The sequence below is a fragment of the Hippocampus bargibanti genome, linkage group LG03, assembly GCF_051943395.1.
Source record: "Hippocampus bargibanti isolate YZ-2025 linkage group LG03, ASM5194339v1, whole genome shotgun sequence".
NCBI classification, from domain to species: Eukaryota; Metazoa; Chordata; class Actinopteri; order Syngnathiformes; family Syngnathidae; genus Hippocampus; species Hippocampus bargibanti.
The window spans coordinates 31611199-31636708 of record NC_142736.1 but is presented as its reverse complement, the minus strand read 5'-3'; the positions used below and the strand labels follow the sequence as shown (position 1 = coordinate 31636708).

At 39.2% G+C, this 25510-nt stretch overlaps 1 protein-coding gene across 9 annotated transcripts in view; it reads right to left on the bottom strand.

Annotated features, from left to right (window-relative positions):
* The window catches only part of ntrk3b (neurotrophic tyrosine kinase, receptor, type 3b), a 254422-nt gene that overhangs the window by 107806 nt on the left and 121106 nt on the right, over positions 1-25510 (bottom strand). The gene's annotated exons all lie outside the window — the stretch shown is intronic.

Here is a 25510-nt window from a genome sequence, read left to right as displayed (position 1 = left end):
CCTCGCCACACACAAAGAGGTGACATTCTGGTGTACCCCACACTCGTACGAAAAGAGAATAGGGGGGGGTTGTAAAAACTCTCAGATGGAAAATGGGCAAAAAGACTGAATTTGATGTCACGTTCTGTTCACCCCCCAAAAAAAAAACAAATGCAATCAAGCATCGCCAATCTGTCCAGTGAAGTTACAGCAACCGCTACAGCAACGCGACAGAGACAGAGGTCCGTGCAGGATGATTTATGAAGCTACAAAACAAAGCGCTGGTCCCAAAAAGAGGACCAGGGGAATAATAATAAAAAAAAAAAAGAATACCAAAAACGACGAGTGGGAGGGAAGAGCAATGGGAAACCAGACAATGGTGAGCAGCAACTCGCACAGGGTGGTGCAGAAACGGAACAATCCTGAAAAGATTATGGGATGTAGGGGGGGGGGAGGGGCTCGGACGAAGATATAGAAAGTCCGGTGTAATACAAAGTACAAATACAAGTTGACAGCGTCCCCTTTTCGTACCCGCTGTCCTGAAGAAGGAAGTGGTGGAAGCGGGGATGCGCGTGGCCCCGCCCCCAGCGGTCAAACCGAACGTGACAATATCGAACAAGTACGATGTTTATTTGCCGGAGCAGCATTGCACAAAATGACGATACAAAATAACTGTTTCTTCACAAACGCGTACGATTTTCTCCAGCATGACAGCATCTCATTCGCACAGCAATGAGATAGGTGACTTATTCTGAAAATAAGTAAATAAAACACCTTTGTTATATAGTACAGGTTCTGTATTTATTTAATTTAATACGATAGCACATTTATTATACATAAAATAATGTATATTTTGTGTAGTTGTAAGGCTTATCAAGTAGAAAATTATGTTTTATGGGGACCTGGGAACGGATTATTCTCATTTTAATGGTTTCTTATGGGAAATAAATGTTCGGAATGTACTGGGAAGCAATTATGTTTGTGAGCTGAGGTATCACTGTAATTCACTCTCCAGTGACAAACCCAATGATAGTTTACGTGCCGTGCGGTTTGGAAATGACTGGTTTAGGGTATATTCATCTGATTGAATTCATTCCCGAGCAAAAGTTTGTCAAAGTACAATCATTGATATTCAACCAAAATGGCCGCCTCAAACCAAAATGGCCACTATGTGTCTACAAATCGTTTTATTATTTCGGGACGTCACTTTCAGAACAAACATTCACCAATATACTTTAATTCCAACACTTTACAACACAAATTGTTCTTTTGTGTGTGCTGCCGCTCTCCGAAAAAAAAAAATGGTCATTGATTTCCAAGAGGGGTATCGTCTGTTTCTCAGATCGTAATGACAACAAACAAGAACTCACACTTGTTCTGCTTCCTGCGGGAAATTAGTCTTGGTGACGGATTAGGCGAGTGATAAAATTAGGGAGGTGATTAATTTAGGTTAGGGTGTTCGGGAATTAGGGGTTCAGGAAGTGATCAGTTTCTGATAGGTCATTATGTCTCGGGGAATACCCAAAAGCCATTAGAGTTGGTTAAAGTGATGAGGGGGTTGTGGTACATCAAAGTAGATCTGATGTAATGGGATTACAGTGATACCTCGATTTACGAACGCCTTGGCTAACGAACCTTTTGGTTTACGAACGATAAATTCATGAGAATTTAATCTTGGCATACAAACTATTTTTCGGGATACACACGGAGCGCCGCGCCACAATGGCTGGAGGTGTAATTTTCGGTGGAAGAACACCAAACCACACGACTTACCGGCGCCACTGCCGGCTTACTTTTCCACACCCCCTTTCTCTGAGTGCATACGTCATTCGTCTTCAAGGATTTATCACGGACACTTTCGCTGTAATGGGACCGAAAAAGACCCCACCACAGGCTAATGTTCAGCCGAAGAAATCACAAAACAAAATTACGGTCGAGCAGAAGAAAGAGATCATCGAGAAACACGAACGAGGTGTCCGTTAGTGTTATTAGCGGCCCAGTACAAGTATGCTAAGTCCACCATTGGACAAACAAATAAGCTATTAAAGGTGCGTGTGTTGCTAAAGGTGTTTCCGTGTTGTCAAAGCAATTGTCTCGGGCAATAGAAGAGGTTGAAAAACTTCGTTTAATTTGGATTACCGAAAAGCAGCTAGCTGGCGACAGCGTGAATGAAGCAATTATTGTAAGAAAGCACGGCAATTCACTCAGATATCGTCATGCGGCAACCTGGAAGTTTGTCGTTTATGGATGATTTTAAAGCTAGCCATGGATGGTTCGAGAACTTTAAGCATCGTACAGGGATTCACAGTCATTCGTCATGGTTAGGCAGCCAGTTTTGATGGTAAAGATGCCGAAGCCTACAAGGAATTATTCCTCAAAATGGTAGAAGAAGAAGGCTATGTTCCTCATCAAGTATTTAATGCAGATGACAACGGCTTTTTTTTGGAAAAAAGATGCCTAACCGGACTTTCATAACACAGGAAGAGTGATAACGAGTCTCCTAAGAAGCAAAGAAGAGAAGCCACATCGGACGTTGAGTTACCTACAGTCCTTATGGAAGGTGACTCTCCTTCCAGACAGTAACTTCTCCCTCCTCCCTCCCCATTCGTCCCTTCCAGCCCATTCCATCAAGCCATCAACGACCATCACAAAGGTAAATAAAGCGACTTTATTATACTGTAGTTTAACTAAAGAAATTTAGTTACAGTCCTTAGGGAATGTGACTCTCCTTCAGTCAAATAACATGACTTTATTATATAGTACATTGTATATGTCCTGTCCGCTTAAATATGGCAGCTACGCTTACACAATCTCAGATTTTCTTTCATTACAATACAATAGCATATTTATTATACATACAATAAGGTAAATTTCGTGTAGTTTTAAGGCTTACTTGGTCGAAAATCATGTTTTATGGGGACCTGGAAACGGATTATTCTCATTTTAATGGTTTCCTATGGAAAAGTAATGTTTGGGATACACACTTTTTGCCTTACACACTCTGTCTGGGAACCAATTAAGTTCGTAAGCCAAGGTATCACTGTACTTCCACATTAAATTTCAAACACTGATTATTGCTGATTAGGGTTCGCCTCAATGCTAAAAACTGTATCAAAAGACACAGAGAACAACACAATACAAGCTAAAGGCGAGTGACGTTGTGTTCGCAGGTTAACCAAATGGGAGGTACTATAGCATCAAGCACCTATCAATCAATGTTCTGTGTGTAGGTGGCCACTTTGGGGGCTTCTTGGCCAGCTCTGAGGTGAATATACATCAGGGAGAGGTGACTTCAATGTGCTGTATAACACTGCAAGGGCACGTGCTGAGAACAGGATTTATTTATAACCGCGGACACCTGGGTTTGATTGACAGGAGAGTATTTATACCATGTTTTCTCTCTAAGGGCACCGGCGGGAGCGCATTCAGACGAGACCGCAGAGCCCGACGACAGTGATCTGAGCGTCAATTAAATACAGACAAATTCTTCCGCCGTGTCTCTATCCGTTACGCTACGGTGACATGCTGACATGCGGTGCGACGGAGGATCTGGTGAAGTATTGTTGGGGGGTGGGGGTCAGACAGCCGACAAGCTCTTCAATATGGGAGTCGGACGCCGCAAATTTTGACAGTGAGGAATATGGCGTCGCATTTACATACTGCAATTTCACTGACATTGATTAGTAGGTTGAGTAAGATGTACCGTGTATGTATTTGTGGCTCTCGGTCAGGTGTCAGAATCGGAATGAAAGGCCTCATAATAATAATAATAATAATAATACATGTAATTTCTAAGCGCCTTTAAAAACTCTCAAGGTCACTTTACAGTCGCAGGATCAGTTTTTCTGTGGGTGAGCAGCGGCAGCAACACGCGTCAGCGTTCACTCAACCCGGAAGTAACTCAAATACATAGAAAGCTAGCTAGCCAGACAATAAAGAGATATTAGATAGCCAACAGATAGCTAGCTAGATAGGTAGTCACCCAGATAGCTCTATAGCTGATAACTAGCTAGCTAGTTAGCTAGCTAATACACTGAATGTCACTATTAAATACAGATAGAAAGCTAGCTAGCCAGCTAGTAGATAGATAAAAGATAGCCAACAGATAGCTAGCTATAGAGCTAGCCACCTAGTTAGCCCTATAGTCTATTTGCTAGCCATTAGCTATCAATTCACAAGCTACTAGCTATCTATTCGTTCGATATTAGCTATCTATTCGTTAGGTATTAGCTATCTATTCACTAGCTATTAGCTATCTATTCACGAGCTATTAGCTATCTATTCACTAGGTATTAGCTATGTATTCGCTGGGTATTAGCTATGTATTTGTTAGGTATTCGCTATCTATTAGCTATCTATTCGTTATCTATTAGCAATCTACTCACTAGCTAGCTTGCTATGTATTTGAGTTACCGAGTTGAGTGAACCGAGTTGAGCGAACGCTGGCGCGTGTGGCTGCCGCTGCTAACCCACAGAAAAAAAACTTATCCTGTGACTGTAAAGTGACCTTGAGAGTTTTGAAAGGCGCTTATAAATGAAATGGACTATTATTATATCTGATAGCTAGCTAGCTAAATAGATAGTTAGCTAGATAATACACTGAATGTCACTATTAACGAAAGATAGAATGATAGCTAGCCAGATAGTAGATCGATAATAGATAGCCAACAGAGAGCTAGCTACATAGCTAGCCACCTAGATAGCTCTATAGCTGATAGCTAGATAGCGAGATAGTTCGTTAGCTAATACACTGAATGTCACTATTAAATACAGATAGAAAGCTAGCTAGCCATAAGTTCACAATGACCCTCACCGAAAAAGATTTTGACATTTGATCGGTCCAGATAGTAGCCCGACTACAAATTCACACAAATGTACACAAATCCCCTATTTTCCATAAAACCCTCATTATTATCGATTATGTTTCACTCACTTTCTCCATTGACTCGCCGACGGCCAGTAGTCCTGCTGGGCATCCATTCGCAATAACAACAACAGAAGAAGTCCAAGGGGGAGCGTGTCGACAACAACACAGTGCGGCGATCTGGAACAGTTGTGATTCAACTGAGCAACATGAATCTTGCTAGCCGTGTTCGTCAGAAGTATATCCACAAACTAAATGTAAACAAAGAAGTTTCAAGAAGCAGTGTCTGGTTTTCAATTTTGGTTCGTAGAGGTCATTAACTGCGATTCAGATATTTTCTCAATTCAAGACCATGTTTCAGCATTCAATGTTGTCAGAGATGTGACAGTCAGACACTGTAGACAGAGACTCGGAACCAGAAAGATTGTCCCTACTGCCGGCAGGAAACGCAGTCCCCCATGACATACGTCTGAATTCTGTGCCCCTTTGCCAAGGTATTTATAGAGAGCACATGTAAATTTAAGTGATACATTAGTAAAACATAGTTTTCTTGATTATAATACCACGCCTCTGGACGTTCTGAGCACCAACAGCTTTAAGCAATAAAACATTGTTTCCCATGAACTGATAAGTTTGTATCCTGGCTAATGACCTCTTCCTGTGATAAGGAGTTTGAAGTCCTGAATTACTCCTGTGATAAGGAGTTCCCCAAGTCCTAAATTACTCATCTGAAGCTGACCGTTTAACTTGCTGTGTCTGTTAACCTGATTGACCCCAGGTTGTCTGCGCTTCAATTGTGTATTGAGTCACAAGTGTTGACTAAGCATACAACAGCACGAAACTTTTAAATATGATAACTTCTTATTCTGTCTAATCCCTATCAAATGTATGTATCCAAATCTGTATCAGTCTCGGAAAAATGTGGTTCATCTGTAATCGTCTAAACGGCTGTAACAAGTTTGGCTAATAGCTGCCCTTATAAATGCCTGTATAAAAATTGTAGTACGCCATACATTATTTTAAATGATAAATAAACGCTAACACAAGCGGAAATGCAGACAGTTTACCGCACATGCACACGTTATGCTTTTATCAATCTGACCGTACGCAGCGATAAAAATACAGTAAAGTCTCGTTATATCGATATTCTCGGGAGTCGGAAAAAATATCGATATATCCGATCTTGCGGCATGTAAATTTTCTCCTTGCGTTCATAGAAATAGTATCGTAATAAGCAGTACTATCGATATAACCGATATCGATATAACAAGACTTTACTGTATATATACAATTGAGGATTACTTTTGCGAATGGCGGCACCATTGTCGTTGGCTACCAGCAGTTGAGACAACTGGATTTGAGCCAAAATTGTCTTGGTAAGATCGATTCACAAAAAAAAAGGATACAAATTGTAGTATGTCGTATTTTATATGAAATGAAAAAAAAACGTATACAATACGGGGAAACCACATAGGTTGACGTTGATATGGTAAAAAAAAAACGTGCTGCTCAAAAAGACACTGGAATTCGGCCATTTTGATCCCCAGCAGGCAGTCAATTCGAGCAAATAAGGAGCGAAAAGAAACAAACATTGCGAATCAACAGAAGCTTCCGCGCAAGCTGACCGCATTGACTGACGCTTCACACGCCTTTTATTTGTGATGCAAAACCAGCATAGGATTGTCATTTTGTTTCATAAGCGCTTCCAATTATGACGGCGGCGGCGCTCGGATCAAAGCGACACCTAAAAGAGGCTTTTTTTTTTCCACTTTCGTCTTGGGGAAAGGAGAAAACACCCAAACGCCGCTACCTTTTCTTCTGTTTATGCTGATAAAGGCTGAGACACGGCGCCGGTTGATTGACAGAATGGGAATACACCTCTGTTTTTCCCACGGAAGGGATAAAGGGAAGATGGAGGTGGGGCTTCTTCACTGCACGGGGCACCATGTTCTATTAACCGGAAGCTTTCCTCCCGCTTACGTTGGATTTGCCACATCATTGATTTTCTTTCTGGTTTTTTTTTTGGGGTGGAGGGTCAAAGGGTGGAGCTTGACACAGTCAATCATTTATAGGACAACCGACACCATTTGTTTGTTTCTTAACTGTCATCAGAAAAACGTTTTATAGCATCTAAAATACCCAAAACATGCAGGCTGATATTTTTAGTCGGATGCAAAACACCAATAAAAATGACTAAAAGTGTCCCAAAACTGCCACAAAATGAGCTCGGAAACTGGGGAGATTCAGAAAGTCACGCCCCCTTATTCGTGACATCACGCCAGGATACTCTTTCACAAACTGCCTTGCTCCAGATTCAAAACAATGGCTTCAGAGGGTTCAGATTCAGAGACGATGCTTTCTTGTTACTCATCCAGTTATGAAGATGATTCAAATAGTTCTGAAGAGGAAAGCATAAATGTTTGCAATTGATTATAGAAGTCCTTCCGTATCAATTCTGGACTCCAATGTAGCATCTCAGAAAATGCACAAGATGGCGCACAAGCTCCGTTGGAAATGGGCTGATTTGTCTGCTGGGAATTTGTGTCAACTTAACACCTTCTTTATGTGTCTTACCGCAATTGGCTGCGACACACAACGATTCACCATCGCGTTATTTATGTAGTTTTCCTTCTAATTTCGCGATCAACACGGTACGAAAAAAAGTACCCAAAATACATTGTCTGTCGCTTTGTTGGTCAGGGGCGTTCCCTACGTGACGTCACTTAGGGGATCGTCATCAACTCGAAAACAAGACTTCCTGAATATTTAGTGTGAGTCTTAAAACATAAAATAGAGCTATATGCGGTGGAATCTTTGTAAAATACGCTCAGTAGAAGTCATTTGAAGTGATTTTACAAATTATAGACGCAACTTATCCGGGGGTGTCGGTTGTCCTTTAAATAGTGTCATTCTCATTTCAAACATCAATACAATGCTGTTGTTCAATATGTGACTAATAAAATGCATTGCAATATTAATTTTTCATTCCAGCTTTGGGTCAGTACAGCCGAGCAGGTGCTGTCATCTGTTTCAACTTTTCATATTTCAGTGATTGTGATTTCCTGTCTCGCAGCCCCATATGAATTGACAGATATTAATTAGTGAGAGCGGAATTCAAACATTCAGCTACGATTGACTTTTCTTTTATCTCTAATTTAAATTCGCAGGCTGCACTGCCACGTAAAACGGTGTGATATTCCGAACGCTAATAATTTGGAACGGGTGGGAATGAGTCTTGTCCCAATAAAAAAAAAAATATTTGGATTATGTGTGCAAATGTATGTACGTGATTTGTCTTTAGAGTTTAGAGCTTTTCACAAGGTTGAGCAGAGACTGCAATGAACAGCGAGAATAGTTATATAAGGTCTTCTGAAAACACACAAAATAAAGTGTTGCCCTTTTCCCACAAAATAAAATAAATAAATATTTTAATAATAATAATAATAATAATAATCCAAATTGTTGCCCTTTTCCCACAAAATGAAATAAATACATAAATAAATATTTTAATAATAATAATAATAATAATAATAATAAAAAATTGTTGACAAAAGGAACAACTATTATCATTATTATTATTATTATTATTATATTATTACGTTATTATTATTACGTTATTATTATTGCGTTATTATTGTTATTATTATTATTATTATTATTATTATTATTATTATTATCATTTGCTAGCTATTTGCTATCTATAAGCGATCTGGCTGGCTAGCTAGCTATCTAGATAGCTCTCTTAGCCATCTAGCTGGCTGGCTACCTAGTTAAGTAGCAGTTGGCTTATGATTGGCTAGCTGGCTAGCTAGCCTTCTATCTATTTGAGTTACTTCCGGGTTGAGTGAACGCTGGCGCTTGTGGCTGCCGCTGCTCACCCACAGAAAAACTGTGACTTTAAAGTGTCCTTGAGAGTTTTGAAAGGTGCTGATGAATAAAATGTAAATTATTATAATTATTATTATAATAATAATTATTATTATTATTATAAAAATGAGTCACATTAAAAAATAAAATCAAATAAAAATACCTGGTGATTTTTTGGGGAGAATCATGTGCAAATGGATGTGCTACATGGGTGGTATTTATGTCGAATACAACACATGCTAAAATATGCATATACATCATCATCATGCATAAACAGTATCGACCACACTTCGGGGTGGGTATTCAGCAGTGGCCGGGCAAGTGTGTTGTTTTTCGTCCTTCAGGGAATATCATCGCAGTGAAACGGTCTCACAGCTGTTCGGAAGACACTAAGCACGGCAAACAGATTGTCTGATGGATCTGCGGGGTCTTTACTCGTGCAGGTGGTCCTTTTACTACATCCGGATGCAAAAATGTGCCTGGTGGAATAGTAAATTGGCTTTTGCTGGGCTTGTGGTTTGTTATTCTTTTGTTTTATTTTATTATTTTTATTTACCAACAAGTTATTCAAAGCGCTTTACCACTGTCTCCTTATTTAGATACTGTACTGTTGGAAATGGCGAGAGGTCCATATGAATATGCTAGCTATCTATTAGCTATAACTTGGTTTTGTACCCCTTGGCTTACGAACTTTTCAGTTTACGAATGTTAAATTTATGAAAATTTTACCTTGGCATACAAACAATTTTTCAAGATACACACAAAGCTGCCAAAATGAGTCATGTGTCACTTGACCAATCACGTGGCTTTAACCGAAGACTGGGGGCGGGGAATAGAGGACAAAAATAGTCGGCTGCAATTTTGTTGTTAGAAGAACGGGCTAGTTTGCGAACGACACATCACTCATCGAGGCAGCTCAGTGTACAAAAAAGGTAAGCCAAGGTAAAGTTCGTATGCCAAGGTAAAATTTTAAAATTCAAAAAAACGTATTTTACAAAGATTCCATTGCATATAGCTATATTTTACGTTTTAAAACTCGCGCTGAATATTCAGGAAGTCTTGTTTTCGACTTGAAATGTAACGTTCGTAAACCGAAAAGTTCGTAAGTCAAGGGTTTTGTAACCCAAGGTATCACTGTATTATGAAAAACTGTAAACTCAACTGTGACAGATGCAATGGCAAATACATGTAATTTTCAAAATGAACTTTTATCAGCCTACGATAATCAATAAAATATTTGATGTTTTGATGTGGCGCAGCCCGATTTCAAATGTCCCAGTGGTTGTAAACCACCGCACTCAGAGACGCTATGCATTTGTACTAAACCAGCGGCGGACGTCTCTTAAAAGCCACGCCTTTCTGCGGCACAAATATCACATCCCGCCCGCCCGCCCGCCACATGACAAAAGATCCAGTTAAAAAGATGGCGGAGGCTGCTGGGTCTTATCTGACAATTTATTCAGCAGCTCCTCGGGGAGCATCCACAATGCAGTTTTGTCCTACTGGAATATGCAAAAGATAAACAGTCATCTCCGTTGAGCATTAATCATTGATTAAACCATGTTTTGCTTCATCTTGTTTTGCTTTTTTTTCTTTCGCTGGGTAAAGGAAATTGGAATGGCCCTCTGGCACAGGCATCAGCATCAGATTGCTAGCTAGCTAGCGCGGCTGACGTTCTTATCTTGCTGGTGAAACAGGTCCAAAATGATATTGTGACAAGTTTTTTTTTTTTGTGTATTGAGGGACATTTGGAAGAACAAAGGAAAACTTTGGAGTTGTCAGAATGCTTGTGATAGCTTACAATCTCTTTGCCACGTACACGCACATTTACTAGCATAAACACACATATACTTCCCTCCCCGCCACACACAGATATTTGATGTCCAGTGATACCTCGGTTTACGAACCCCTTGTCTTACGGACTTTTCGGTTTTCAAACGTTACATTTCAAGTCGAAAACAAGACTTCCTGAATATTCAGCGCGAGTTTTAAAACGTAAAATATAGCTATATGCCAAGGAATCTTCGTAAAATATGGTCAGTAGAAGTCATTTGAAGTGATTTTACAAATTATGGACACAACTAGTCCGGAGGCGTCGTTTGTCCTTTAATATCCAGAGCAGCTACGCCTAAAAGAAAGACTGCCAATTTGGTTTGAAGCAGACATCTTGAGAGTCCATTTGGTGTTCCAACGACAAAAGCAAACTTGCTCTTGACATCATTTTATGTCGTAAATAATTTATTTCCAATATAATGGCTTCATAGCTGTATCGTGGAATATTGCAGGTGAGTGAACCAGTCGTGCTATCCTGATGGCATCCAATCATCCAATCATTGTATCACCGCCACACTCAGATAGACAACACTCACACACACACACACGTACACATTTGCACACACTCATTACCTAGAGTCACTGAGACCAAGGGGATAAAAAATGCGTTGACCCGCAAGACTGTGACCTGTAAAATTGACATAATCTGCCGTCTTTGAGAAGCCAGTAATGACCTCTCATCGCTGTGTGACACACTCTCCGTCTTCATTTCACACCCTCTTAGAGCAGCACAGATGGCCTTGGCATTTCGTTAACAGCCTCCCAAGTCTTTCGCCAGCCACCAGCTTGCTACTCCACGCCGCAAATGAGTAGAAACTGCATGGAGATTGTGCAAAGGCAATACGTTCTAACGTGACACGAGACTCCGGCCATTTTTTTCCCAATGAAGGGCGAAGAGTACTGTGCCCAACCCAATAGAGAATACAGTGATACCTCAGTTTACGAACTTAATTGGTTCCCAGAAAGTGTATGTAAGGTGAAAAGTGTGTCTTCCAAACATTAATTTCCCATAGGAAACCATGAAAAATGAGAATAATCTGTTTCCAGGTCCCCATAAAACATACATTTCTACTAAATAGGCCTTAAGACTACACAAAATATACCTTATTTTGGTATAATAAATGTACGTAAGAGCATTAGAGCCAGGTTGAAATATATATATTTTTAGAGATGGGGTATTATTCTGAGAAAAAAAGGCGCTAATTTGAAAAACTCACAAATTTGCTAGATTTAAAGTCACACATTTGCTAGATTTAAAGTCACAAAATTGCTAGATTTAATGTCACAAATTCACTAGATAAAGTCACACATTTGCTATATTTAAAGTCACAAATTTGCTAGATTTTGTGGCTGCCTTTCCAGCAGCTCATGTATTTTGTTTTTCTACTTTCATTCCTTTCATCACTTTGCTGCTGTGAAATGTAAATTTCTCCACTGTGAGACTAATAAAGGCAAATCCAATCCAATCCAATCCAATTTAAAGTCACAAGTTTGCTAGATTTAAAGTCAGACATTTGCTAGATTGAAAGTCACAAATTCGCTATATTTAAAGTCACAAATTCGCTAGATTTAAAGTCACAAATTCGCTAGATTTAAAGTCACAAATTTGCTAGATTGAAAGTCACAAAATTGCTAGATTTAATGTCACAAATTCACTAGATAAAGTCACACATTTGCTATATTTAAAGTCACAAATTTGCTCGATTTAAAGTCACAAATTCGCTAGATTTAAAGTCACAAATTTGCTAAATTTAAAGTCACACATTTGCTAGATTGAAAGTCACAAATTTTCTAGATTTAAAGTCACAAATTTGCTAGATTGAAAGTCACTTTTATGTATTATAAATATGCTATTGTATTGCAATTAAAGAAACAAACTCTGCTTTATAATAAAGTCGTTTTATTTACCTTTGTGATGGTCATTGATGTAGTTGTCTCTTGATGATATCCAAGTGAAGTTGTCGTGCTTTCTCTGCAATAATGCCCTCATTTTCAGCTATAATACCCTCACTCACATGGTCCCCTGCTAGCTGCTTTTCGGTAATCCAAATCAACAGAAGTTTTTCAACCTTTTCTATTGCCTGAGACCGTTGCCTAGACAACACAGAAAAACGCTTAGCCACACGTAGCAATGGTCAACTTAGCATACTTGTAGTGCACACCTCGTTCATGTTTTCCGATGATCTCCTTCTTCTGCTCAACCCTAATTTTCTTGTGTGTCCTCTTCTGCTTAAATCCTGTGGCGGGGTCTTTTTCGGTCCCAAAAAAAAGCGAAGATATCAACTCGATAACAAACCAAGTCTGCTATTTTTTTTTTTTTATTTTAAATTAAATTAATTTAAATTAAAAAATATTTAAATTAAATTAAATTAAAATCTTTTTTTTTTTTTTTTACTTTCCACGGGGATGCTCACGACTGAGTTTGGTGATGTGATTTTGAAAATCATTTTTTACCAATGAACAAGCATTGCGATAGACTTCAAGAAGCGACTATCTCAGACACTTTCCGCTCTCCGTTTTGCATTACTTTGTGCTAATGTGCCTATTCACGGGTTACCACTTGGGTTAATGAGGTGGGACAAGGCCTGTGTAGGGATAAAAAAAAAAACAACAAAAAAACGACAGGCAGCCACACGGGACGATTTGCCGTGGTTGTCGACGCTGTCCCTGAACTTTAATTCATTCGAATGAATTTTCTTTTTAATTGTTTTATCCTTGGTGTGCTGTAACTCCATTAGAGAGCCCCGTGCCAGAGAGATGAGATGCAATAATAATTGCGAGACGTAGCGTGGGTTGAAAAGTGCACAGTGGGACCCAGAGGAACAAAAGTCGACTTTAAAAAAAAAAAAAAAACAAACGTGGCGATGAATGAAGCAGATTGGAGTTGATAGGACATGTGCATGTCGCGGGCTTTTAAGCAGTAATAAGCCCTCACACACCACAATCGCATTGCATAATTGTTCCTGTGAAAGACAAGAACAAGTCATCTGTCCAAACAGCATTTCTAAAAGAATAGAGTGGTGGGGGGGTGCTCCACACGATGCTTGCCGTCCAACCTACTTATTTTAGCGACTTAACTCATTCACTGCAAGACATGCAAAAAATGTGTCCACTCCTTTGCCAGGGTTTTTGTCATTGTCACTCGAATTCCAGAACCCACAAAATATTGACTTTTAGGACTACATAAAAATTCAATGCAGCATAAGAAAGCTTAAACTCTTTTCTTTCATCAGAAAAAAAAGTTATTTCCTAAAGTATATGGATCTGTAGTTATATGAGCTTGAAATGAGGGCAGCTGTCCAAAATACAATATATTGATTTATGTAACGCTTTAATAACAACTGAAGCTGGAACAAAGCGCTAACATGGGAAAAAAATGGATATGCTGCCCCCTTATGGAAATGAAAAAAAAAAACACTGCCAGAGGCCATGGCCAGCGCTTTATCGGCACCCAAGTATGAAACAAATTTGGGAATGTTTCTCTCCGTCATATTTTCAAGACTCAAATAACTTTGTGAATGGCAGTTAATGAGTGAAGTGTCCGCTGACTCGACAGAAGTTTTCAACTTTGATTGTTAAAAGGCGGAATGTAAACTACAAGGTTAACATCCACAAATAACCCGCACAAGCCATCTGTACACTTGATGCAAAAAGCTATCAACCCAACTAAACAGAACACAATTGATGAGGAACTAGGTAAAATTATCGCAGAGAAAGTACCTACGAGGGATCATTCCTCAAGATGGTGAAAGAAGAAGGCTACGTTCCTCATCAAGTGTTTAATGCTGATGAAACCGGAAACTCCATTCCATCAAGCCATCAATGACCATCACAAAGGTCAATGCAATGACTTTATTATACAGTACAGTTTATTTCTTTAATTATAATACCATAGCACATTTATTATACATAAAATAAGGGATATTTGTGTCGTTTTAAGCCTTAGAAAATTAAAAAGTAGAAAATTATGTCTTATGGGCACCTGGGATCGGATTAGTCTCATTTTAATGGTTTCTCTATGGGAAATTAATTTTTGGGATACACAATTTTTGCCTTACACACTGTGTCTGGGAACCAATTAAGTTCGTAAGCCAAGGTATCACTGTACTGTTATGGCTAAATATTACTTTGCATTAAAGGCGGCGCAGCAGCGTATCAGGTGCAGGGTCATCTTTTGAAGAAAATCAAGGCTTTTGGGTGCGTCTTATCCATTGGAAAATATGGTACATAAATTACATTGAAAATAAAAGTAAAAAAATGAGCTTTGTCTTGATGGAAAATAAAATGGAGATATCATATATGTATAAGACACAAGCTATAAAAAGCAAACTTGAGTGATGGGCTAGGAGGGAATGGGTGGGGAGGGGGGTCACGGGGGTGTTGGTAATCCCGGGCTCTTGATGCAAAGTGAGACAAGGTTGATGGGAATATAGGCCGAGGGGAATACAAAAGAGATGGGCAGAACTGGAGCGTGCACTTTAAACTAAACCATTCTGCCGTGTTTGTGGGGACGTGTATATATGGCGAGATATGACTCTATTTATACATGCTCGTTGATTGAGCAGACATTCGCTTGAAAGCAAAGGCTGAGATTTGTGTCTGTGTGTGTCAGAATGAAAGAGTTTGGCGTGGGAGTGAACATGAGGGACTCCATTTGCTTCTTATGTAATACGGGCTGTTGGCTAGAAAATTCACACTAAATTGAAAATGGATGGAAGGTGCATTCAATCCCCCCGCCATCAAACACACACACACTCACGCACACACACACACACACACACACACACATTCCTATTTCACTGTTTTTGTGAGGTCCGGATAACTCCAGATAAGGAGTGAGGACCACCGTTGCTAATAAGTTTAGAGACGAACTAGTGTTACATTTGAACACTAAATGTCACCCCATTTCCCACTTCAACTTCTTTAAAAACAAAGAAATAAAAAGTGGACTAGAAACTGAAATAACAGCAGGAGTGAGGTTTCTGAATTGGTACATTCAAAGTCCTCACCCCTGTAGTGAATTTGGTTAAAATATCATTTTACTTTTTGTGGTATGAACTTTTTCCTCTGATTAACCACACACACACATAAACACACAGTGAGTAAAAAGTGTGTGTATCCAAGTGAAATGAAAATACACACAAAAAAAATCATTTTGGGTGAATTTGTGAGGACCTCTCTGAAATTTTAACAGATGCATATATAGACCCTCTAGAAGCCTTTAGAATGAAAACATTGTGAGGACTGGCCAATAGGTCCTCACTTGTCAAAAATGTCCTCAGTACGTATGGTATAAAATGTTAGGAGTCCTCACAAAACTAGTCATACAAAAACACACACACACACACGAGCGCGCATTTATTTATTTATTTTAATGATTAGGTTGTTCTATTGTTCAAATGAAAAATCAACGCCGGAAGCGCTGGAGTCGCCTGGCCGATGCCGAGTAGATTCTGCTAATGAGCACTTTGTCACCCAGGCCAAGTGGAGCGTTAAAGGTTGAGTCATGATATATATGTGTATGTGTATATATTTATATACACAGTGATACCTCGGTTTACGAACGCTTTAGCTCACGAACTTTTCGCCTTACGAAAATTTAATTCGTGAGAATATAATCTTGGCATACAAACTAGTTTTCGGCATACCAACCCAACCACACAGCGACGCGGTGGCTGGCGGACTAGTTTTCCCATACCTCCTTTGAGTGCAGACGTGGTTTGTTATCGAGTTGATATCTTCGCTTTTTTTTGGGACCGAAAAAGACCCCACCACAGGATTTAAGCAGAAGAGGACACACAAGAAAATTAGGGTTGAGCAGAAGAAGGAGATCATCGGAAAACATGAACGAGGTGTGCACTACCAGTATGCTAAGTCGACCATTGCTACGTGTGGCTAAGGGTGTTTCTGTGTTGTCTAAGCAACGGTTTTAGGCAATAGAAAAGGTTGAAAAACTTCTGTTGATTTGGATTATCGAAAAGCAGCTAGCAGGGGACCATGTGAGTGAGGGTATTATAGCTGAAAATGAGGGCATTATTGCAGAGAAAGCACGACAACTTCACTCGGATATCATCAAGAGAACTACATCAACGACCATCACAAAGGTAAATAAAACAACTTTATTATAAAGTACAGTTTATTTCTTTAATTGCAATACAATAGCATATTTATTATACATAAAATAACGTATATTTTGTGTTGTTTTAAGGTTTATTTAGTAGAAAATTATGTTTTATGGGGATGTGGGAACGGATTATTCTCATTTTTCATGGTTTCTTATGGGATATAAATGTTTGGCAGATGAACTTATCGCCTTACACACACATTCTGGGAACCAATTAAGTTTGAAAGCCGAGGTATCACTGTATTTACATTTTTTCGAATATTGTATACATGTCAACTCTATGGCCCAATCATTAGATACTCCTGACAGTGACCCATTTGACCTCGACAAAGATTAAATTATTATTTCCATCCATCCATTCATTCATCCGCGCAAATGATTTTTCTCACATGTACAGTAACTGAGAAAAACAGGATAACATTCTGAAGTACCCAGAAAAAAAGTGCGCATGAAAAATGCAGTGTTTTGAAAGCCATACAAAAATCACTTTTACTGCTTTATTATCAATCATGGCTGCCTTTATTATCTCCGCTAGGGAAGTTATGTGGCATTGTCACCTATCTTCACCATCATCATTATCCCGATGTTATCAGGCCGTTCACTCACGCTCAACTGGCTTCAGGCGAATGGGGATCTCTGCCGTATTACAAACCGTTGAAACTTAGAATACTCTTATTTTCTCAAATAGAGCGAGGGTACTACTGGAGTTTAAAAAAAACACTGATCATTTTAAAATGTTACAATCGTTCGTAGATATGGTTTGAGGAGACGCCTATTATAGTGATACCTCAGCTTACGAATGCTTTAGCTAACGAACATTTCACCTTCCGAACGTTAAATTCGTGAGAATATAATCATAGCATACAAAACTATTTTTCGGGAAACACACGGAGCGCGACAATGAGTGATGTGTCGTTTGTGAACGAGACGGTTCTTAGAGCTGGATCTCTGAAGTGAATGAAGCCGAAAATGGCAGGTGGCTTTTTTTTCCCCTCTATTACCCGGCCCCAGTCTTCAGTTAAAGCCGCACGTGATTGGGCAAGATCCGTGGTAGAGGAGAAAGGGACACACGCAGCAGTGAGCGGGGGGAGGGGTTACAGACACAGAAAGACACACGCACGAAAGACAGACGACAGAGCTACAGAGCTTGAAAGAAAAAAGTGAAAACATAAAGAAAAAACAAAAGTGAAATGGTGAAAAAATGGATAGAAAACAGTGAAATTTGGACTCGTTTCAACTTTATTTATAGTTCAAAGGCACAGTGTAGACTGCAAGGTTAAAATATCCCATCAATCAGGTGCCACAAATAACCCGCACAAGCCATCTGTACAATATGACGAGAACATACAAGGGAACCAGATATTAAAGTTTCTTGTGTGTCTGTTTGCATCTGAATATCACAACTTCTAAGATGTGCAACCTAGAGCTCCTTGAGACACTTGCAAAAAGCTATCCATTCCATCAAGCCATCAACGACCATCACAAAGGTAAATAAAACGACTTTATTGTACATCATAGTTTTTTTCTTTAATGTACAATACCATAGCACATTTATTGTACATGAAATAAGGTATATTGTGTGTAGTTTTAAGGATTATTTAGTTGAAAATTATGTTTTATGGGGACCTGGGAACGGATTATTCTCATTTTAATGGTTTCCTATGGGAAATTAATTTTTGGGATACACACTTTTCGCCTTACACATTGTCTGGGAACCAATAAAGTTCGTAAACAAAAGTATCACTGTATTTCTTTTGTGCAACACGGCAGTGGTTAGGTAAATGAAATGACTTTGTTACAGTTTATTTCAGTTACAGTTTATTTCTTTAATTACAATACCGTAGCACATTTATTATACATAAAATCAGGTATATTGTGTGTAGTTTTAGGGCTTATTTAGTTGAAAATTGTTTTATGGTGACCCGGGAATGGATTATTCTCATTTTAATGGGTTCCTATGGGAAATACACACTTTTCGCCTCACACACACTTTCAGGGAACCATTTAAGTTCGTAAGACAAGGTATCATTTTGAGTTTGACCAACGCTCAATCAGAAACATGAGCTAATATAAAATAAGAATTACAATTAATGACTACAAAAAATTACTTGAAGTTTGGAACAAATATACTTGCAGGGTAATTATCCTTTAAAGCTAACAGAGTCCTCTGACAAAGACATCATTCCCGCAATTTTGACAATCACTGGAGTACTTTAAAGTTGGTCAGTACAGTATGAGTCTGATCATTTGGACACCGTGGGGGCTCGGGTAGTGCCCCAGAAACATGAACTGATGCGACTAGTGACCACGCCCGCCACAGTCGTCCGAGCTAGCTTTCCATTCAAAATCAATAGGGTCTTGCCCCGAACTAAGACATATAAAACCCTGAAAAATAGAGAAGACCGTTTTCAAGGCTGATGTCATTTTAAATCAATGGGGTCTTGCCCCAGCGTAGACATTGAATCCGTAAAAAACACGGAGACTGATGATACGGACGATATTTCTTTCTGAATCGATCAGGTCTCGCAATGACCAACATATCATCCCCAAAATGAGAGCATACTGTTTTGGGTAAAGAATTGAAAACCAGGAGGCTATCTCAAAGGCACAAGATACGAGGTTGGAAAATCTGAAGAAAATGCATGAAAACGTGAAAGATATATTTCAAAATCATGAGCGTTGTCCTCAAAGAACAATGTTTAGTCTCGGAATTGCCTCAAGACTGTGAACAAGACAGATATCATTTAGATCTTGCTCCCAAATTAATATATATAATACAGACATACCTCGGTTTACGAACCCCTTGGTTTCCGAACTTTTCGGTTTACGAATGTTAAATTTATGAAAATTTTACATTGGCATACGAACTTTTTTCGGGATACACACGGTTTACAGATAGAGAGAGAGAGAGTGAAGCCGTTCTCCAAAAAGAAAATGGCTGCCGACATTTTTTGTCCTTTATTCTCCGCCCCCAGTCTTCGGTTAAAACCACGTGATTGGTCAGGAACGCAGCAGTGAGAGAGTTTCAACTTTCATAGTTCAAAAGCAGACTGTAGACTGCAAGGTTAAAATAGCCCATCAATCAGGCTCCACAAACAACCCGCACAAGCCATCTGTAAACTTGATGCAAAAAGCTATCAACCCAGCTAAACAGAACACAATTGATGAGGAACTAGATAAAATTATCACAGAGAAAGCACCTACAAGGGATCATTCCTCAAGATGGTGAAAGAAGAAGGTAACGTCAGTTCAATTTGAAATGAAAAGAGAAGCAAGGGAACCAGATATTAAAGATGTTTCTATTGTGGCTGTTGCAATATAACAACTTCCAAGATGTACAACCTAGAGCTCCTTGAGACACTTTATGCAAAAAGCTATCCATTCCATCAAGCCATCAACGACCATCACAAAGGTAAATAAAATGACTTTATTATATAGTACAGTTTATTTCTTATTTCAGTTTATTTCTTATTTCAGTTTATTTAATGTATATTTTGTGTAGTTTTAAGGCTTAGAAAAATTAGAAAGTAGAAAATTATGTTTTATGAGGACCTGGGAACGGATTATTCTCATTTTATTGGTTTCCTATGGGAAATTATTCTTTGGGATACACACTTTTCGTCGTACACTCTCTGTCTGGGAACCAATTAAGTTCGTAAGCCAAGGTATCACTGTATATGTGTATGTGTGTATCTGTGCATGCTACTCCTAGCCAATTTCCAACCTTGATGGCAGCCGACATTGAAGGAACCTGTCAAGTGCCACTTAATGATGTGCTCTGTCTATTTATAGCTCGGTTGTTTTGTTGTTTCTGGTGCTTGTGTAGAAAAGGGACTTCTTTGCTTTGTGTGCGCGTTTGTGTATACGTGTGTTCGTGTCACCGCCCTTGAGATTGTCAACATGTGTACTCATCAAGTCGTCGCAATTGTGGTGAGTCAAAAATAAACGAGCGCAACCATCAACAGCAACCTTTGACAAGAAGGTGCGCTATATATCGCATTCTCCCAACTGGTGGGCAGATCGATCCACACAACGGTATCTCATTTGTTATGTTCTAAAACCTCCAAAATATAACATCAATCAAAGAATGTGAAGTTATAGTTTTTGTCCATCTGGGGTTAACAACATGGCGTTGTACACTGTTGTATCTGAGACTGTTTGTTTTTTTGTGTATGACCATTTTTGCCATTAAAATGAGAATAATCCGTTCCCAGATCCCCATAAAACATAATTTTCTACTTTGTAATTTTATAAGCCTTAAAACTACACAAAATATACATTATTTTACGTATAATAAATGTGCTTTGGTATTATAATTAAAGAAATAAACTGTACAGTATAATTCCCCTCACCTGTTATTGTTGATAAACGCCACCGCACAAAACAGAAATGAACAAAATGGCTCCAAGTAATCCAGTCAAAATCCAATCAAAGCCCAAGTGGCCATTTTCAACCGGTGGATTGTTTGTTTAAGCCAAAGGGCTCCGAATTGCCAAATTGGTTAGGATTGGTGGATTTATTTGCTATCATCAGCTAGCTCGCTAGCTATTAGCAGTCTAGCTGACTTGCTGTAAACTGTCTGGCTGGCTCGCTGTTGGCAATCTGGCTATCAACTATTTATTTACTATCTATTAGCTAGATCGTTATCTATTAGCTGTCGAGCTGACTGGCTGTAAACTGGCTGGCTGGCTATCTATTAATGATTTGCTATCTATTAGCTAGCTAGCTATTAGCTGTCTAGCTGATTGGCTGTAAAACTGTCCATCTGGCTAGCTGTTGGCTATCTGGCTATCTATTAACTATTTATTGGCTAGCTCGTTAGCTATTAGCTGTCGAGCTGACTGGCTATGAACTGGCTGGCTGGCTATCTATTAATGACTTGCTATCTATTAGCTCGCTAGCTATTAGCTGTCGAGCTGACTGGCTGTAAACTGGCTGGCTGGCTATCTATTAATGATTTGCTATCTATTAGCTAGCTTGCTATTAGCTCTCTAGATTACTGGCTGTAAACTGGCTAGCTGGCTATCTATTAACTATTTATTAGCTAAGTAGCTATTAGCTGTCTAGCTGACTCGCTTTAAACTGTCTAGCTGGCTAGCTGTTGACTATCTGGCTATATATTAACTATTTATTGGCTATCTATTAACTATGTATTTGCTGTCTATTAGCTAGCTAGCTATTAGCTCTCTAGATGACTGGCTGTAAACTGGCTAGCTGGCTATCTATTAACTATTTATTAGCTAACTAGCTATTAGCTGTCTAGCTGACTGGCTTTAAACTGTCTAGCTGGCTAGCTGTTGGCTATATGGCTATCTGTTAACTATTTATTGGCTATCTATTAACTATTTATTTGCTATCTATTAGCTCGCTAGCTATTAGCTGTCTAGCTGATTGGCTGAAAACTGTCCAGCTGGCTAGTTGTTCGCTATCTATTAGCTATTTATTAGCTATTAATTAGCTATCTATTAGCGAGCTAGCAAGCTAGCTTTCTGTCTATTTTAGTTACTTTGGGGTTGAGTGAACGCTGGTCCGTGTGGCTGCCGCTGCTTACCCACAGAACGACGTATCATGTGACTGTAAACTGACCTTGAGAGTTTTGAAAGGCGCTTAGAAATCAAATGTATTATTATAAAACAGCATGTGTCGAAAAGGTTTACCGCGCAAAAGCACGCGTGTTCATTATCGTACTAAATGCCGTGTCTCTGACTAGTGAAGTAAACCTGTTTTTCTTTTAAGCGTCTCCCTCGAGGATGCTGCCAAATGGCTCCGGAAGACCGAAAAGTAAATCATCATCATCTTCTCGACTTCCATATGTCGCTACTTCGGTGCATGCTTTTTTTTAAAGCAACAATATTAAGCCATTGCAGAGCACGCTTCAACTATTGATGGCGATGCCTTAAAAGGGGAGACGTTTGCAAAAACAGTTATGGTGCATTCGGTGTCACCACTTTATTCGCCATTTCGACCGGAGACTGCTTTACACGCAGACAGTGACCACTTTGCTATTAGCCGACCCGTCGTTGATGTCTTATAGTACAGGCTCTTTCCTTGCCCGCTGCGAAAAATAGCTTCTGAATTACTCTGCTTCCACGGGAGAGGGTAAAGGGGCCAAACGGGAAATGGACCATCAGTCGTGGCGCAATGATGTCACCTTTTAGTTTGCGACCAACGCCTGCAGCTGCACAGGTGTTGTTCGTTTTAACCAGTGGCAATTAAAAGGACTTCCGGTATGACCATTCAGTGTCGGGTCATTGTTTGTTTCGCCTCGTCATACTTGTTTCATCTTGTCATGTTTTACTCATGGTTTTGTTTGCTACTTTGGACATTTTTGTTCTGCTGACTTTGTTGTTTTTTCAGCTTTTTTTTTTTTTTTTTAGGATGCGGTGGTTACTATCTACCGAAAGAGCCAAACAGGAAACAAACATTATCATGGAGCGATTAAAACATACGTTGCATTCTTCATAACTCTTCCATTGCATTGTAATTCACTCTTGTGTCCACCTAAATAGCACACAACGTTAGCATTCCGGCTTGTCTGCCGTGACGCCTCATTACGTGCCAGGACTCATCCTTGAATGGAGTCAGCTCCGGGCCAACGTGATAATTTCCACCGCCTAAATAATTACAGCTCTATGGTTTCTTCGCGAGGTAAGTAATGAACTAATCTCACAAAATAGCTCATTACCGGTCGCATGTGGGTAATACTTTTTCACATCGCACCAATGAGTACAGAAAGTAGAAAACGATTGTTCTGAAGTGACATTGCATGTCACTAAAACAGTCAGTGAAAAAGTATAACTAAGGATTAATAGTTGGTGATAAGCAAGTTAGCGGTTTTAGCAGATGCTATTGAGGAACCGAGGTGATCACCTGGTGTGCTAGTTATCTTATCCAGCTAGCTTGACCATCACTTGTGAACTAGCTAATTCCGTTACTTTTCCACTGATGCGGGCAGATCACAGGATTAGTTATCTTTTATGTTAGCATAGCTTTCTAAAATATTTCGCCTTATAGCTCAATAACCCTTCACAACAAATTATAATTTAAAAAATGCTAATTGAAGTAGCCATTTTATCCCAAATCTTTCAGGAAGTCCAAGAGAAAAGGAGCGGATTTTTAACACTATAATGACAAAGCTACAGTGTTGTTGGACACACAAATTAGCCTTACGTAATGGCGCTAGCATGATTGTTAATTGAATATCCGGTGAAGTTGTCGACATGTACGTAGCGTCAATATTTGTTAGTGCTACAACTACCCGAATATGCATAAAGTTGCTCAGTCCTAAATAAAATGCTACCTCCACTAAAACAGTGTGTGAAAAAGTATAAGTAAGGATTAATAGTTGGTGATAAACAAGTTAGCGGTTTTAGCAGATGCTATTGGGGAACCCAGGTGGTCCGCTGGTGTGCTAGTTATCCAGCTCGCTAGACCATCACTTGTGAACTAGCTAATTTCGTTACTTTTCCACTGATGCTGGCAGATCACAAGATTAGTTAGCTTTTATGTTAGCATAGCTTTCTAAAATATTTCACCTGATAGCTCAATAACCCTTCACAACAAATTATAATTTAAAAAATGCTAATTGAAGTAGCCATTTCATCCCAAATCTTTCAGGAAGTCCAAGAGAAAAGGAGGGGATTTTTAACACTATAATGACAAAGCTACAGTGTTGTTGGACACACAAATTAGCCTTACGTAATGGCGCTAGCATGAATGTTAATTGAATATCCGGTGAAGTTGTCGACATGTACGTAGCGTCAATATTTGTTAATGCTACAACTACCCGAATATGCGTTAGGTTGCCAGTCCTAAATAAAATGCTACCACCACTAAAACAGTGTGTGAAAAAGTATAAGTAAGGATTAATAGTTGGTGATAAACAAGTTAGCGGTTTTAGCAGATGCTATTGGGGAACCCAGGTGGTCCGCTGGTGTGCTAGTTATCCAGCTCGCTAGACCATCACTTGTGAACTAGCTAATTTCGTTACTTTTCCACTGATGCTGGCAGATCACAAGATTAGTTAGCTTTTATGTTAGCATAGCTTTCTAAAATATTTCACCTGATAGCTCAATAACCCTTCACAACAAATTATAATTTAAAAAATGCTAATTGAAGTAGCCATTTCATCCCAAATCTTTCAGGAAGTCCAAGAGAAAAGGAGCGGATTTTTAACACTATAATGACAAAGCTACAGTGTTGTTGGACACACAAATTAGCCTTACGTAATGGCGCTAGCATGAATGTTAATTGAATATCCGGTGAAGTTGTCGACATGTACGTAGCGTCAATATTTGTTAATGCTACAACTACCCGAATATGCGTTAGGTTGCCAGTCCTAAATAAAATGCTACCACCACTAAAACAGTGTGTGAAAAAGTATAAGTAAGGATTAATAGTTGGTGATAAACAAGTTAGCGGTTTTAGCAGATGCTATTGGGGAACCCAGGTGGTCCGCTGGTGTGCTAGTTATCCAGCTAGCTAGACCATCACTTGTGAACTAGCTAATTTCGTTACTTTTCCACTGATGCTGGCAGATCACAAGATTAGTTATCTTTTATGTTAGCATAGCTTTCTAAAATATTTCACCTGATAGCTCGATAACCCTTCACAACAAATTATAATTAAAAAAATGCTAATTGAAGTAGCCAATTTATCCCAAATCTTTCAGGAAGTCCAAGAGAATAGGAGCGGATTTTTAACACTATAATGACAAAGCTACAGTGTTGTTGGACACACAAATTAGCCTTACGTAATGGAGCTAGCTTGAGTGTTAATCGAATATCCGGTGAAGTTGTCGACATGTACGTAGCGTCAATATTTGTTAATGCTACAACTACCCG